Below are 5052 nucleotides of genomic sequence, written 5' to 3'. Positions count from 1 at the left end.
TCTTCAAATGGGAAGCCCAAATCAGTCTTTTCTTAAGTTGATTATCCAGCTTAATTTACACTCCAACTTAAAGTAACAGGAAGCTGACTGATACCATGGGAACCTTTGAAATTTGCTATAGTAGTCTACATATTTGGGGACATAAATTTAATTCTTAAAGCTGTAAATTTTACACAAGAATTGTTATGAATCTATTACAGATAAGTAAGAATAGTTTTAAAAATCTTCTATTTACTAATTTGATTTTTTAAAAAGTGAACCTAACTGGCTTACTGGTAAGAACAGTCCCTAATTCCTCTTTTCAGAGGTTAGTTATTCAACTCCACGATATCTCAGAGCTAGGATAAGAGATAAGAGATGTGGTCTTGGATTAAAAGACTTGAGTTATTTTCTACTAAACTGTAGCCAGTGGGTAAGATGTCAGGATGGTAGTATAGCTTCCTTCTCAAAATAGCTTTAAAAAGTTGTTTTACTTATTGTTTAGATGATGATATTCATGGCAAACATCTCAGCCAAAAATGTATACCTATTGCATTATTTTTTAGTTTTCAATGTGAGGCAAAAACAATCATTTGCTTTCACTCCGAATTTGTAGCTAGGAAAAATGGATTTCATGAAGAATAAGGAGGTGAAATCAGTGTCAACCATGTTAAGATGAGAACAATGGCTGTCCTATAATCTAATGTGGGAATTGATTTTACTTTTTATTATTTGAATAATTTAAGTCCTGAAAAATAGCATCCCTTATCATAAAATTTCCTTTACTTTATCCATGTTCTTTGCTTCATAAGAATATCCATGCAGGTGTGAGCCATCCATTCAGGACTCAGTCCTAGGCAATTACATTTTTGAATATTTTCTGTCTTTCTTCCATTCTTTTCTTTATCTCTTCATCCATCCATTCTTTCTTTCTTTATTATTTTGGTGTGTGTGTGTGTGTGTGTGTGTGTGTGTGTGTGTATGAAAGAGAGACACATTCATGTTATCACACAATGTGACTGTCAGAGAACAGCCTGCTGAGGTTGGTTCTCTCTTTCCACCACATGGGGCCTAGGAAACAAACTCTGGTTATCAGGCTTGGTTGCAGGTACCTTTACCCATTGACCTATCCTGTTGATACAGGACAACTAAGTTTTTAACACGTGTCTGGAATTGTCTCCAAAGAAAGGTCCTCTCCTTTGTTTGAAAATCCAGACTCTGACAACATTTTTTGTGATCCTTGCAGAGTGGGGTGCCTATGTGACATATGCTACACTGTAGTAGGAGCTGCGGGCTTGCTTTTCATCCTGCCCGGCTCCCGCATGGCTAGCTTTACACCAGACATAACAACACACAAATTGTATTCTTTTAAACACTGCTTGGCCCATTAGCTCTAGCCCTTACTGGCTAGTTCTGATATCCCCATCAACCCATCTCTAATAAACTGTGTAGCACCGGGAAAGATTCAGCATGTCTGACCTGGTGGCTTGCCTCATCGCGTCTGGCCCAGAGAGGGGAAGCATAGTGTCTGTCTGAGGCGTCTTACCTCACTTCCTCTTCCTCCCAGCATTCTGTTCTGTTTACTCCTCCCACCTATGTTTTAACCTATCAGGGCCAAGCAGTTTCTTTATTACTTAACCAATGAAATCAACAGATTGATATATGACACTCCCACATCACTACACTCTCCAATTCAACCCAGTTTCAACCCAAAACATGTCACCCTTTTTTTGTAGGCTGCTTGATTTTTCAAGGTTTGTATGGAAGAAATGCCCCAGCTGAGTGGATCCTCAGTCTCTTGCAGGAGAAAAATCAGAGGCAATAAGAACCAGGCCAGCTGTGACGTGAAGAAGTGAAAGTTCACAACTAGACTCCAGAGGAGAAGCACAGCCACTCCAAAGGCAGAGCCGCCAAAAGCAAAGTCAGACATTTCATTTTATGGGGAAGGGTTTGAATATTCATGCCTTTTCTGGGAAGTGTTTTGAATATTCATGGTTTTTCTGGAAAGTGGGGAGACTTTTAGGACATGCCTGCTGATTTGCATGGGGATTAAGTGGGCTTTGCTAGAACAGTAGCTCCTCTCTCCCCCTAAGGAGACTTCACTAGGCTAACATAGTACCACAAAGGTATAAGGCTCAGAGTCTTCGGTCAGTTGCCTGTCATCTTGGTGGTCACTGGCCTTAACCAATTTACCAGCAAGTTCCTATTTTTGTCGCCTTGAATGTCATTGTTTCAGCCAAACCTTTCAGTTTCCTAACTGAGAAACCTTATGGCCCCACGAGACTTCACAGTGTCCCTTAGTTGCTCATATTCTCTGAGAGGGCTGTGAAAATGGGTCAGAATGATCCCACCAGGCATAGGGCTCAAGATATATAGAAAACCAAAGTCCTCCACAGTCTCTTACTCTGCCCACCTTGACCAGCTGTGGTCTCTCCAATAATTGCCAACAGCTGCAAGTAGAAGCTTCTGTGAGAGATGAGTGATACATTGATATACAGATAGAAAGGGAAGTTACTAGAAATCTGTGTCAACAGAGCAGGATGACAATAGCTTCTCCTCTAGGGTCTATGACCTGACAAGTCACAGGTCCTTCCCAATGATGGTGCCTCAAATCCAATCAGAAAGGGATTGTTTACCCCCATCCTTCTCGCCACTATGTGTCATTGGCCAAGCCTTGCCAGGCCAGTCATTCTTAGTTCTAAGAGTTCGCAGCTGGGTAAGACTGATGCCAGCTGTTCTCCTCTGGCACTGTACGTAGCACCTTCCAGAGGCGTGCAAGCTAGTCAGTATGGATGAGGCTCCCAGGTCAGGATCAGGTTGATTTTTCCATTTTCTATGACTCATAGTGTGTGGTGACTTCAGCAAGAGATTAGCCAATAGCACTGGTAATAGCAATGGGGCTTGTGGGACCTCATTGGCCAACAATACTGAAGGAGATAACACATTCCTGTCACTGGGCTTTTTATTGTTTTTATTTAGCTGTGGTGTATAGCAGTGGCATTGTTCCTCCATTATAGGATAATTCCATTTAAGCTCTTTTAATGTACGTTTATGTATATTATGTATATAGGAAGCTTCTATAGTAGTGGGTTTTCATATGATTTAAAAGCTCTTTAGTGTTATTTATTGCATATTCATTCCGTTGCCCTCCTCTCCTCAACCCTAATTTAATCATCCCTGTTCCATTATTTCCTGTTACCCTATAACTCTGAGTTCTGTCTCCTTTCCTTTAAAAACCTCCATACAGCTCCTTATTAACTTCCACTTCTATGAATATTCCAAAAGATGTGTGTGTGTGTGTGTGTGTGTGTGTGTGTGTGTGTGTGTGTGTTCAAACCTCTCATCCACAAACGAGAGAAAACTTTTGGCATGCACTCAGAGTGATTTGAAATACGAACAGAGCCTGCACCAAACTCAAGCCAGACAAAATCCCAACATGGAAAGAAGTGTCATGAAGTCTCCCCCCTAGCTGAGCAGCAATTAGCAGGTGATGGATGCTGGGTGAGGCAGAGTCTGTTTCCCTTAAGAATGGGGCCCCAGCTGGCTAGATCACACTCCTGTGGAAAGTCCCAAATCCCAGGTATTTGTGCAACAGAGATTCAATTCAATGAGGGTAGATCTGGGAAGAGTTGGGGAAAGGGCAAATAGGATCAAAATGCAGAGTATGAAGTTCTCAAAGACAATGAAAAATAAAACAAAGTAAAATCAATAGCCACAGACCCAGACATTTAGGCCCCACTTTACTTTAAATGGCAAAACAAAATAAACTTCTGTTATTGATTTTCCTTAACTAATAAAATTAGTAACTAAATTGTCATTTTTAAATTGCTATATTCTTATATTTTCTTTGTTATACCATGTTAATCTCAATATTGATAATCTTCCTAATAATTTTGTTATGAACATCTACTTCTTAATATCTTCTTTCACTAACTCAATATATTGTATTATAACCTTAATAGCAATTATATGACTGAACCAAGTCTTTATGGTCCTGACATTTTGCAATATTTTCCTTGAGAAATAACACTGGGTATTTTGAAAGCAAGAACCTGAAATTTCTTGGAGCAATTTGATAATTTATTTTAAATACTATCAAGAAGAAGGATGATAGCCACACTGAGATTACTGGCTCACTTCATTATTAAGTATTATTCTGTACCCAAGGGTAAGATAGATGAAACAGCCATGACCTACAGCAGCCCTAAGCCAAAAGACTGCTTAAAGACACACACACTGGAGTCACAGGCTCTATAAGCCCAAAATAGCACAAGGCAGGGAAAATTACTGCTCCTTTGTCTTGTAAGGTAAGAATTCAAATTCAGTGTTACCACATGCTTCTCACATGCCAAAGATTTCTGTAGTCTGATTGTGTGTGTGCACGTGCATGAGTACATACACGAGTGTGTTCTCCCATATAAATTCTGGGAATTAGAGTAGATCATAAGTCTTTTAAAAACACAACTTCTAAAATCTATTGTATCTGAAAACACATATTCCCAAACTGGCTGAAGGGCTGGATGGGCTACAACATTTGTAAGGCCCAGTTAGATGGATGTGTCCACCCTGATATCCAATAAAAGTGATGAAGATTTCAAGATGATAACAATGTACATTGAACCTCGGTCCGAGGCTCAGCACCTGAGCTAAACGAGAACTTCTGGGCTCAGCACCAGAACCAAGTGAGGACAGTGTGGGGAATGGGTTTGTTTGTTGTTAGGTTTTGTTTTTATTTTTCTATCAAAGATAGTGAGCCTGGCAAGGACTAATGCTTCCTGAACCTTCCCCATTCCCTGTGAGACAATTATCCAATGAACGAGATTATGACAAAAGCTCTCACCAAGCTGGGTGACTTGTGACAAGTCACCTCCTTTCTTCTTTTATAATTAGCATATAAAATCGTGGTTCTCATGTTGAAATTTCCATGCATATATATCATTACACTTTACTTACCTTCATCTGCCACTACATTCTTTCTCCACTAATCTATTCTCTCCCACTTATCCCTTTCTCACCTATACAGATAGTTCACACACACACACACACACACACACACACACACACACACACACA

Source organism: Microtus ochrogaster, unplaced genomic scaffold, assembly GCF_000317375.1.
Source record: "Microtus ochrogaster isolate Prairie Vole_2 unplaced genomic scaffold, MicOch1.0 UNK9, whole genome shotgun sequence".
Classification (NCBI taxonomy): Eukaryota; Metazoa; Chordata; class Mammalia; order Rodentia; family Cricetidae; genus Microtus; species Microtus ochrogaster.
Note: the sequence above shows the minus strand (reverse complement) of the source record.